The following is a 13,545-nucleotide window of genomic DNA, read 5'->3' as shown; positions in this document are numbered from 1 at the left end:
GTCCAATCAAATCTAGATATAATGCGATTTGACAATTTTATCTATGGCCAATGACCTTGAACCTTCTTGGATGGGCACTTCTAATGTAAGTCTATGGCAGTCCCCAAGGGGCTTGAATTTTCTAGCTCTACCTGTAGATTTTGTGGTGACGTAGTGTCCTCATGAGTGACAGAACACTGAGCCAATCACGACGCAACTAGAGAAAATGACCAACCCCTATGCACCGTATTTTCCACTGGCTGCCCCACCACCACAAAGCACTGAGCTAGGCTGAAACACCTGCATTTTGGAGTTGCCTTATCCAAGAAAGCTAAAAAGAGACCATGTCTGTATGCAGCTTTATTAACTCAATTATTTTTTTTTACATTGTTTGCAAAGTGATATGTGACTTGTTTTAATGCCAAAATAATATGCCAGCTAAACAGGTGGAGCTCTGCATGAATGATGCATTGCCACTGATCACAAGTATGGGAAATGTGAGCCTGATGCTAAAGTTAAATGTTGTGACAGAGAACAGTGCAGCATATGGAGGATGTGAAGTACAACAGAAAGCCATGGAAGCGCACAGATACAACATTACAATGTATCCTATGCTGAGGCTGTTCGGAAAGTGAATAACAAACCAAGTGTTCAAAATACTCCAGATACAACATGGATAGTGGTCTCTCCGAGGACGCCAGTGGAATCTCAGCTGATTGTTAATGTGATATGCAAGCATAAATTATCGATAACAGAGAACCATGGTAGTAGATCGTGTTGACTTCTTGGCCTTTATGTGTAGGGCAATCAATATGACTGCAACACATAAGAGCAGGACTGCACAAATCAAAGAAGTAGTGAAGGCAGCCAAAGACATTCTGGGGATTTCTGAAGTTACGGTAGAGGTGATACATCGGATGCTGAACCGAATGGCAAATGATCAGGATAATACATAGTGTTATGGTGTTCCTTGTTGTCCAATGGAACGCTAGGAGTTTGAAAGCCAATGGAAAGGAATTTAAGTATCATGTATACATGATTTAGATGTTTTACCGGACATGGTGTGTGATTACAAGAAACATTTCTTAAACCTCAATTGGATTATATTATACCTGGGTTTATCTCAGTGAGAAGTGATAAAATAGAAGGTTCAGGTGGTGGGTGTGCTACATTTATCAAATAAGTTGTAGCACATAAAGCAATTAATGGTTTAAAAGAACATGAATGTGTGGCAGTGGAGATTTGTGGAGAAGGGGGTAATATCACATTGTTTAATTACAATAATCCTTTTATGCCCATTTCTGTATGTATATATATTTTTTAACCTTTATTTAAATAGGCAGTCAGTTAAGAACAAATTCTTATTTTCAATGACGGTTTGGTAATGTTCTCTAGTTGCACCTTGATTGGCTCACGGGGACACTATGTCACCGCAAAGTCTACAGTGAGACCTCGAAAATTCAAGCCCCTTGGGTGCTGCCATAGATTTGCATAAGAATTACCCATCCAAGAAGACTCAAGGTCATTGGCCACAGATAAAATTATGTAAATTCACGTTGTAGCTTTGATTGTACTGATCATGTCAACATCATACTTTCAAAATCGTAGCTAGACAAGCAGTCATCATGCATCAAGTCGGCAATCTACTTGCAAATCCTTGTCATATGAAGATAAATTATATATAAAACATATCGGTGCTCATCGGCCATTGGACATAAACATTACGCAACAAGTTTGAAATTGCAGATTCAACATTGAGTGGTTTGGAACGAATCAGTAGCTAACTCCAAGCATTGCGAAGCAATCACTAACCTGCTATTCAGTGGAGAGGGTGTTTGGTCCAAGTCTGCTACTTTAAGGGTCTCTTTTCCAAGCTTAAAAGGATAAACATTCCCATGCTACACCATGGGCCAGAAAAGGTTGAATATATTGGCCATGCTGTCCATCCAGCATGACTTCTACCACGTTCAAAACGACTGGAAACTCGGAACTGGGAAATCTCAGATTTCAGCAAGTTCAAGACAACTGGGAACTCCAGGGGGGAAAAAAAAAACAACCTCAAACTGGAAAAATATGTTTTGAACGGTCCTCCAACTCTGAATTCCAAGTCGAGAACTCGGACCTCTTTCTAGAGCTCCGACCTGAAGATCACTAACGTCATGATTCAACATTGTTTTTTTCAGAGTTCCCAGTTGTCTTTGAAAGCATCATAAATCCAGAGAATGCCAGACTTTGATGACGAAGTTTGATGACAAAACTTGCCCACAAGAAGAACCGCCGGCCCACTTTCCTGTTCAAGCGAACACAGCACAACAAGGTGAGTCCAATAATGTATTGTGTGCTGCTGCATAAATTATGTCATATGCAAGGGAGATATGTATACTGTAGCTAAGAAAGTAATACAAAGCGTATGTTGTGTACTAAGCTGTTAGTAGCCTATGTGCCTCACCCTACTGTTTTAGAGAAATGTCATCAACGAATATTGTAAGAGCTTTCATTGTCTATGTTTATGTGCCCCCTTTATTTATCCAACGGTTCTGACTTGGTGTACAGGGAGAATACTGTAAGAAAAGCCCATGTTCTGAATTCTGTCGCTGTACATTTCAAAAGTGCTGAACAAATAGTTATATTGACTACGTCTTTCTTAGCTCGCTCATTAATGTCTATCTAAATTACGAATTCCCTCTTATCCGCTTGTCGTCCCCATATGCCACAACGTGTACATCTCAATTGTCAGTAGAAACCACATTTATTTAAGCAAGTCAGCTATGTTTTTTAAAGGAAGTAAATTAGGCTTAATTAACTGTTTTGCTGCCAGACAAGGCTCTGCTGATAGCCAGGTGTAGCAGTGGTAAGGATTCACTCCATGGTGCTGAAGAGAAAGCTATGCTGTTGGGACAGCTTTATATAGGCCTAACTGTTTCTCACTGTTATTGTGCAATTCATGTATTGTTTAGTGGCTTTGCTGGCATGCAAATATAAACCTTTTTATATATATTTTTTTTTACTTTGCCCCACCAAGATTTACATGCTAAAATCGCCATTGGGCAGTGATCATTTCCCAGTCATGTGCATCATAGATCTTCACACACTGTAGCAGTCAAAAGTTTGGACACACCTACTCAATCAAGGGTTTTTCTTTATTTGTATCATTTTCTACATCGTAGAATAATAGTGAAGACATCAAAACTATGAAATAACACACAAAGAAGTGTAAGGGAGACATGTCCTTGAGTGGCCCTACTCAACCGTAGCATTGAGGTTCCTTTGTCTTCTTCAACCTCGTGTTGCGTTTTGGGGTGGTGACTAATCGTAGACCTCGGCAGCAGCGCGTGGTCATCCTCGTCTGGTATGTTAATTCTTAACTCAAATGCTTGTTCTAGAGTTTTCCCTATTAACGTTTCACTTTACTGTGGCAATTGTGATATAATCAATGCAATATTAGCCACTTTTAATGCAACATACAGAAACAAAACAAACTGCAATAATTGTATTTTTTGTTTATAATTTTTTTTGTACTTTTTTACCCCTTTTCCCCCCCAATATCGTGATATCCAATTGGTATTTACAGTCTTGTCCCATCGCTGCAACTCCCTTATGGACTCGGGAGAGGCATACGTCCTCTGAAACACGGCCTGGCTTCTTGACACACTGCTCGCTTAACCCAGACAACGCTGGGCCAATTGTGCGCTGCCTCATGGGTCTCCCGGTTGCAGCTGGCTGTAACACAGCCTGGGATCGTCCCTGGGTCTGTAGTGACGCTTCTAGCACGGCAATGCTGTGACTTAGACAGCTGTGCCACTCTGGAGGTGACTATGCAGGAGATTTTGTTGTAAGTCGATCTCTTCGGAGTAGGACTCTATTGCATTGACACGCACTACTCAGCCCATACTCTACACAGACCGGTGTGGCATAAACAATCAGAGCTGCAGTAGGCCTATATGCAAATAGACCATTGCCATGGATCTGTGCCATATTACTTTTAACTGGATTGTGTTTACAACATAAGCAGTTGTGAGTGCATGTGACCACGTGTGCACATTTTGTTCATATCCTTTACTAGTTAGTGAGTTCACTGTGCACTGTGATTACTATTATTTGACCATGCGGGTCATTTATGAACATTTGAACATCTTGGCCATGTTCTGTTATAATCTCCACCCGGCACAGCCAGAAGAGGACTGGCCACCCCTCATAGCCTGGTTCCTCTCTAGGTTTCTTCCTAGGTTTGGGCCTTTCTAGGGAGTTTTTCCTAGCCACCGTGCTTCTACACCTGCATTGCTTGCTGTTTGGGGTTTTAGGCTGGGTTTCTGTACAGCACTTTGATATATCAGCTGATGTAAGAAGGGCTATATACATTTATTTGAGTTATTAGCCCATTCATTTGTAGTCAGCAATAGGGGAGTGATTGCTTCCTACAAGAGCACAAAACATGTACATTTCTATACATATTTGAAAAGCGAGTCAGGTAAAGAGCTTTTTTTTGTCTTAAGGGGGTAGTGTTATATTTTGAGACTGGCTTGAAAAAACTAAGTAGCCAATAGGCAGAGGGTGGCGTGATTTGTCTGATTCGCTGTAATAATGGTATGAGAATAATGCATTTCATTTTGTAAAGTGGCTTCTTGCATCAAACACATGTTCAGCCATCTTGTCTGAAGGACAAGTGTATAACCAGGTTAATGTCAAGCCCTGCATGTTTGAATGTAGGCCTACATTAAACACCACACATTGGCTGCTACTGTAGGCTGAATGATAGAACAGCTAATTACATGTAAAAATGTTTATAGGATGCATTTTCTCCATTGTTTTTGATGGTAGCCCAATCTGGTAGACCTACATTATGACCAAATAGCCACAGTAGCCTACATAGCCACTGTTAACTGTAACTTCCTATGCGGGTACAGTACAGCCTCGGAATTCACAGTAAACATTAACTTTTCAAGTTTGCACTCAGCAGTCCTTTAAATTTGCTCAGTGCTGTAAAAAAATTAGAGGGAACATTGGTCTGGAGTCTACTTCCTGGGAGATCCAAATCAACATGGAGGCGTTGGTCAGGGTTGCTTACCACACCAGGCTTAGGGTCTTTGTCAGCAGCTGCGTGGTCACACTGGACCCTGACAGGAACTCTGTTCCCAGATACATCTTCATTGGGAAAATAACTAACTACTAACTTAAAGCGGCTTGTGTAAGAATATTTTAAGATAAATACACAACACAGAGGACTAAAGGTCAAGAGGGAATTAATGAATAATGGAAATAGTTATTTTTCTGTAATAGGGAAATAATGATTTAAATGGTCAGAGACACGGGAGGAATTTCAGTCCAGGACTCGGTTACATGTGGCAAGTTCTCATTGGTCCGAATTGTCTATACATTGAGCCTGAAACAGGATACTTGTTATTTGGCCATTGGCCCAGTTTTATTGCAAGGAATTCCAATTGGTCAACATCCTGTCACTTTGTTCTGTGGAGAATCACTGAGAACAGGGAAGAATGACCATCTACTTCCCCGCATAACAACTATGGTTTGTTCTCTTTGAATAAACCTATTTTGCTCCCCCTGATTTGCTTTGGGGTCTGTGTTATTGAAGAATACCATCAACTGCTAACACTACCTAAAATGATTGTTCTCCGGCTGTCCCTGTATAAAAACTTTTTCAGGTAGAACCTTTCCACCAAAGGGTTGTTTGTTGGGTAGAAAGGAAGAGGAAACAATACGTTGAATGTATTCTGACCCTGATCTTTCCCCTCCAGGTGCTTGATGGACTCCCAGCTGCCTGCCGACCAGTCGGGGTTCATGCGTAGAACCCAGGATGACAAGGCCTACAATGGTTATTCAGATTTGTAAGTACACTGTGTTGAGTAGTCATAAATCAAATCAAATGTATTTATATAGCCCTTCGTACATCACCTGATATCTCAAAGTGCTGTACAGAAACCCAGCCTAAAACCCCAAACAGCAAGCAATGCAGGTGTAGAAGCACGGTGGCTAGGAAAAACTCCCTAGAAATACACTGTGGCCCGATTTCAATTGGCCTCTTTAGTGTCACCATGTAAGTCTGAGCGAATGTGCCTAAATATACAATTGTGTGTTGTCTTTGTGAGCAGATTAGTGTTTAATCTGTGATCATTTTTGTTTGTGTGATTTTGTAATGTCCCAAGAAAAATAAAATAAAAAGTTATTTATTTTGTTTTTCGTCCTGTTTTTTCCAGTTGTACATCATTTCCCACCTTATGGCAGACCTTGTCATAGACCATGCCGAGCCTAGCAACAAGGCATGTTCTGACTTACTTCCAATTAACCCATTGTCAAGCTGAGCCCTCCTTAGATACTGTTACTGGGCTGTGACTTCTCCACTGGGATAACCATAGCATTTGTTACAAGATGGTGTGTTCTTGGTCCATGAGTACATCTTCTTTCATACATTTTGGGACCCATGATGGTCTTCCCAACCAAACAGAAGAGTGCACCTTTAACTCCATGGGGAGGGATGGTGTCCATATCCCTGGCGTCCCCTCCAGTACATGGGACAGGAAGCCCAGTCGACTGGAATGGACTTGAGGTGGTACTTTGGCTGTCTGAAATGACATTGTGTTGTTATACCTTATGTAAGCGGTGGTCAAAAGTACCGCACTCTAAAGGGGGCCGTTAGGCACACTTTTCATATTCATATATGCTACCAATTCTTGCAACACTAGCTATTACATTTCTTTCCTGGAACTTATTATGCCCAATCCCAAAATGCTGGTAGTCCCTTGGGCCCGATGGTCAGACCCGACAACAAGCAAGGTTTCGTTAGCTCTACATGATGGCCTCTTCAGGCAGAAAGGACTAATCGGTCCCAAGGAGGTAATGACCTTCCTGGTTTGGATGTGTGGTAATTGAATGTAGGCTCTGTGCTAACTATAGTCTGTTCTCAGAGCTGGAGCCCATCCCAGACCCAGAGTTCATTCCTGAGCCTATTGGAGACTTTGGAGCAGAGTTTACCACAGAGAAAGAGGGTCTGATTGAAGATCTAGGTAAAGAGAAGGATGAAGCCAAGCCTTTGGTTGACAAGGATCATTCTAAGATTGGAACTCATGGTAAGGGCATGGTGGGTATGTGAATTTCACGAATGACTCCCCCTAAAAAGCAACTAATCCTTTTGATAACTGCACATGTGGCAAACATTTATTCTAGTGTCAAAATTGACTACAAAGTGTAAATAGGATAATTTTGGTGATAATTAGTCTAAAATGGAGTTTAGAACCTCAGTGCTTCACAACGAGTAAATTAAGTTTGGATAACCATTGTCAACAAATCATGCCCCCTTTTTTGAAAAGCTCCATGTGCAAATCTAGGTAGCTAGCTAAAATAAATAATGGATGCAGATATGGTGGTAGCTAACTCAATGTCTGAGTCTGACTAATACAGTGAACTAGGCGCAACAAACCGCAATGGTGTCACTTGCCTGAATCAATCCAATCTGGAGCTAGTCAGTCTAGATCTTGTAAAGCATAGAATTAGGGTTACCACAGCCACAAAGTCAAAAGTGGCTATATTGTAGAAATTCCTGAAAACAAAAATATTCTGGTCTTAAAGGTTAGGCATGAGGTTAGCAGTCTGGTTAAGAATTTTTGGAAATGGGTGGTGTTTATGACTTTGTGGCTGTGGTAACTAGTGATGACCTAGAATTGGCATGACCAGATTTACTGTAAATGTGTGTTATGTGAAAAGTTGTATTAAAAAATAACGGGTTTCATAAACTAGTAGGTTAATAACCCAGCCAAGCAGATACAAGTAGTGGTCATTTTGGTCACTTCGTGTACCATTCTATTTCTCTACACATCACGATATCTGAAGTGAAATAGAAAGGTAAATGCAGCGATCAGGTTGGTTCCACCATGCTAATCATAACCACTATTGATAATACAGATATGCATCTGATGGTCACAGAGAATCAGAAAACCAGTCAGTATCTGGTGTGACCACCATTTGCCTTATGCGGCATAACACATCTCCTTCGCATAGAGTTGATCAGGCTGTTGATTGTAGCCTGTGGAATTTTGTCCCACTCTTCAATGGCTGTGCAAAGTTGCTAGATATTGGCGGAAACTGGACACGCTGTCATACACGTCGATCCAGATTATCCCAAACATGCTCAATGTGTAACATGTCTGGTGAGTATGCAGGCCATGGAAGAACTGGGACTATTTTAGCATACAGGAATTGAATACAGATCCTTGCGACATGGGGCCATGCATTGTGATGTTGAAACATGAGGTGATGGTATTGGATGAATGTCACGACAATGGGCCTCAGGATCTCGTCAGGGTATCTCAGTGCTTTCAAATTGCCATCGATAAAATGCAATTGTGTTCGTTGTCCGTAGTTTATGCCTGCCCATACCATAACCCCACCACCACCATGGGGCACTCTGTTCACAACATTGACATCAGCAAACCGCTCGCCCACAAGACGTCATACCATCTGCCCAGTACAGTTGAAACCGTGATTCATCCATGAAGAGCACACTTCTCCAGCGTGCCAGTGGCCATCGAAGGTGAGGATTTGCAAACTGAAGTTGGTTACGACACCAGACTACAGTCAGATCAAGACCTTGGTGAGGACGACGATCACACAGATTAGCTTCCCTGAGGCGGTTTCTGACCGTTTGTGTAGAAATGTTTTGGTTGTGCAAATCCCGGGCCGGCATGGTCCTGGGCCAGCATGGTTAAATGTGGTCTGCGGTTGTGAGGCTGGTTGGACGTACTACCAAATTCTCTAAAATGACATTGGAGGTAGCTTATGGTAGAGAAAAATACAAAATTCTCTGGCAACAGCTATGGTGGAAAATCCTGCAGTCAACATGCCAATTGCACCCTCCCTCAAAACTAGAGAGACAGCTGTGGAATTGTGTTGTCAGAGTGGCCCTTCATTGTCCCCAGCACAATGTGCACCTGTGTAATGATCATGCTGTTTATTCAGCTTCTTGATATGCCACACCTGTCAGGCGGATGGATTATCTTGGCAAAGAAGAAATGCTCACTAACAGGGATGTAAACAAATGGGTGCACAACATTTGAGAGAAATAAGCTCTTTGTGCATATGGAAAATGTTTGGTATCTGTTATTTCAGATTATGATACATGGGACCAACACTTTACATGTTGTGTTTATATTTTTGTTCAGTTTAGTTTGACAATGCGTTTCTGTCTTTATCATTATGCACTGCATACTAGCTTAGAGCAGGGGAGGGAAAACTTTTTGGCTCAAGGGCCACATCGGGATTTTGAAATTCAACAGAGGGTCAAATTTTTTGATGGACCTCCCAAGTGGCGCAGCGGTCTAAGGTGTCACTACCGACCCGGGTTCGATCCCAGGCTGTGTCACAGCTGGCCGTGTCACGCACCGCTCTTGACCTTCACCTCTCCCGAGTCCATAAGGGAGTTGCAGCCATGGGACAAGTCTGTAACTACCAATTGTATACCACGGAATTGGGGGGAAAAAAAGGGGTATTTGAAGTGGCTCCCCTTGAGCTAGAGTAATCAGAAATACTGCCTTATTTGTTAAGAACGCCGACTTAAGAGCTTTAGGATAATATCCTTTGCAGTGTTTTACGGGGGTATCTAATGAGTTCAAGATGGTCAGGGCAGTTATGTCATTCTTTTTCATTATAATTGAGGGCAGATTCAGTCCAATTCTAGCCCAACTCAGATGTACAAATTATCAGAGGGCATAATCCGTAGACTCGACAAACAAGAATGTTGCACATGGAAAGTATGGAAACTCTTTTCACATGTTTCTGCAAATCCTAACATTCCTAGATTTCTTTGGCCTGCATTGGTTTCCTGAGTTTGCAAAGCCAGACCTATCGCTAGTCTTGGCTTAATGTGAATCAGGTTATCACAAGTCCCAAGGTTCCTGATTAATCAAGTTACAGGGCATTCCTAGGAAAATTGGGCTTGCAATGTTGGGCTTGTTATAAAGGGTCTTATGAGGAACAGGGTCTTAGGTCTGGTTAATATATCAGCCAAACACATATGATATGTTTGTCTGATGACGTGGCACGCAACCATTGGTTGATGCAATGCCTACGCATCTAGTCGGGCAGGAACTCTACTTTTGCTACTGTCAGAAATGCACACGACACTGCCACAGTAACTGTTCTTCCGATTTGAACAAGCCAGATATGCGAAATTATCACAGGTGACGATTCACACTGTGGCTGCATTTTAGACAAGCGGCCCAATTGTTTATTTTTTCCACTAATTGGTATTTTGACCAGTTACATCAGCCTTAAAAAAAGATCTGATGTGAAAAGATCTGTGATTGGTCAAAATACAAATTTGTGGAAAAAATCAGAATTGGGCTGCCTGTGAATACGGTCCCTGAACACAAGGGACAGTGTAGGCATATGAAGGCCAATCGGCAACACACCTGATTCTTCCAATCATAGTCTTAATTATTATTTACATTTTTTTAAGGCATCATGGCGATGAAAATGGGCAGGAAACCTTGGGGAGTAATGGCGGCAGGTAGAGGGTTAGGATGAATTATCTGCGGTGGCAGGTGCGTTGAAGACTGACGACTTCGGGCCTCGTCCCGATGCTTACAAGGATGATTCTTACCCAGTGGGAGCAAGATTTTTGGGGAGAATGGATCCTTGCCCTCTGGCTGATCCATATGTGGTGTCAGGATTGTTGGAGAAGTGGTTGGCCTGTTGAATCGGCGAAAGTAACTCTAAGTGGATATATGATGATTTTCATCCAGAGGGAGCTGGTACTCCGCGCCTTGGTACAAGAACTGTGACTTTATTTGCTCTCCGCAGCAGGGCGCCATTGAAAGGAGTGATAACTGGAGTGACGCTAAGTGTTGAGGAGGACCAACAGAAATGGAGGATTCCTGGTGTTTGTGACTCATGTCGCTTGGTGCGACACAGACCCGGTGGAGAGCGTGGTGAAACGGATACTGTCTGTCCTGAGGAGTTTTGACGCATAGTCTTTACCCAACAAAGTCAAGTTAGGATGGGTCAGTTATCCCGTGAGAGTTTTTGTCCCGAATCCATTATGGTGTTTTCTGTGCCAAGCTTATGACTATGTGTAGGAGGGAGATTCCTAGATGTGAGAAGTATGCATTAGGGCATGAGACAAAGGAATGTGTAGTATCTGTGGAAAAAGTTGTGTGTGTTAACTGTAGTGGTACTCATGGTGCTGGAGATCAGAAGTGTCTGGTGAGAGAAAGGCTGGTTGATGTTGACAGGATCAGTGTAGTTCAAAAGGTATCGTATGAGGAGGCAGTGAAGAGAGTCTTAGAGGAAGATGGGTTCAGGGCGAGGGATCCTAAGAGGCTCTCTATGAGTAGGCCGAGGCCAATAGAGATTGGAAATAACACGTTTCAGTAAGGTTGGCTTCTTAGCATTCATAGCCATGGTTATTAACTGTACTGCAGAAATGGAACATAAACCACAGAAAATATATGTTGTGGTGGCAGCTGCAGAGAAGTGCATAGGTGTACAAGATTTTCCAACACACAAGGTGTGTTGAATGGTCTTGTCCTGTCCTCCCAGGCTGTGGGCCTGGTGTACGATCAGATGTAGAATGGTGTTACAAGAATTATGTTCTGAATGTTCATAAACCGAACTTCAATTAAACAACTCGGTCTGTTACCAAGAATTTGTAAGGTTCTTGTTGAAATTAAACAGGCAGAGGCCAGTCTACAATAGTCAGCAACGTTTATTTACGAGAGCTCTACCAATCATATCATGTACATTGGTTTATATATCTCCCATTTCGTCATAAATGTCCCTCCTCTCAGACAATGATAATATAGTTTACAAGTCTTCTCCTACATTGCTTATCACATCCTGCCACATGTTACACAATCTACTGCAAGCCCAATCTTTCTCCCTAGGTGGGGAGACTTCCTTCCCTGTTATCAGTTTCACAGTGGTCACAAGTTGTCTGCCACAGTTTCTTGCCTGCTAACAGTCCCTCTTTCTTATGGACAAACATTCTTCATCATTATACAGAGACAGGGTAGAATTGTGTTAGATATAGTCCTATCATTACTTTAAATGTATACATCATTTAATCATTACACACTGCTCAAAAAAATAAAGGTAACACTAAAATAACACATCCTAGATCTGAATGAATGAAATATTCTTATTAAATACTTTTTTCTTTACATAGTTGAATGTGCTGACAACAAAATCACACAAAAATGATCAATGGGAATCAAATTTATCAACCCATGGAGGTCTGCACTTGGAGTCACACTCAAAATTAAAGTGGAAAGTCACACTACAGACTGATCAAACTTTGATGTAATGTCCTTAAAACAAGTCAAAATGAGGCTCAGTAGTGTGTGTGGCCTCCACGTGCCAGTATGACCTCCCTACAACGCCTGGTCATGCTCCTGATGAGGTGGAGGATGGTCTCCTGAGGGATCTCCTCCCAGAACGGGCGGGCCAGTCCATAGCATCAATGCCTTCCTCTTGCAGGAACTGCTGACACACTCCAGCCACATGAGGTCTAGCATTGTCTTGCATTAGGAGGAACCCAGGGTCTGAGGATCTCATCTCGGTACCTAATGGCAGTCAGGCTACCTCTGGCGAGCACATGGAGGGCTGTGCGGCCCCCCAAAGAAATGCCACCCCACACCATGACTGACCCACTGCCAAACCGGTCATGCTGGAGGATGTTGCAGGCAGCAGAACGTTCTCCACAGCGTCTCCAGACTCTGTCACGTCTGTCACATGTGCTCAGTGTGAACCTGCTTTCATCTGTGAAGAGCACAGGGCGCCAGTGGCGAACTTGCCAATCTTGGTGTTCTCTGGCAAATGCCAAACGTCCTGCACGGTGTTGGGCTGTAAGCACAACCCCCACCTGTGGACGTTGGGCCCTCATACCAGGGTTGAGGGTTGTTGCCCTCCTACGGCCTCCTCCACGTCTCCTGATGTACTGGCCTATCTCCTGGTAGCGCCTCCATGCTCTGGACACTACGCTGACAGACACAGCAAACCTTCTTGCCACAGCTCGCATTGATGTGCCATCCTGGATGAGCTGCACTACTTGAGCCACTTGTGTGGGTTGTAGACTCCGTCTCATGCTACCACTAGAGTGCATGGCCAGCATTCAAAAGTGACCAAAACACCAGCCAGGAAGCATAGGAACTGAGAAGTGGTCTGTGGTTACCACCTGCAGAACCACTCCTTAATTGGAGGTGTCTTGCTAATTGCCTATAATTTCCACCTGTTGTCTATTCCATTTGCACAACAGCATGTGGAATTTGTCAATCAGTGTTGCTTCCTAAGTGGACAGTTTGATTTCACAGAAGTGTGATTGACTTGGAGTTACAGTGGGGCAAAAAAGTATTTAGTCAGTCACCAATTGTGCAAGTTCTCCCACTTAAAAAGATGAGAGAGGCCTGTAATTTTCATCATAGTTACACTTCAACTATGACAGACAAAATGAGAAAAAAAATCCAGAAAATCACATTGTAGGATTTTTAATGAATTTATTTGCAAATTATGGTGGAAAATAAGTATTTGGTCACCTACAAACAAGCAAGATTTCTGGCTCTC

The sequence above is a fragment of the Oncorhynchus mykiss genome, chromosome 15 (genome assembly GCF_057628025.1).
Source record: "Oncorhynchus mykiss isolate SJ-2025 chromosome 15, ASM5762802v1, whole genome shotgun sequence".
Taxonomy (NCBI): Eukaryota; Metazoa; Chordata; class Actinopteri; order Salmoniformes; family Salmonidae; genus Oncorhynchus; species Oncorhynchus mykiss.
Note: the sequence above shows the minus strand (reverse complement) of the source record.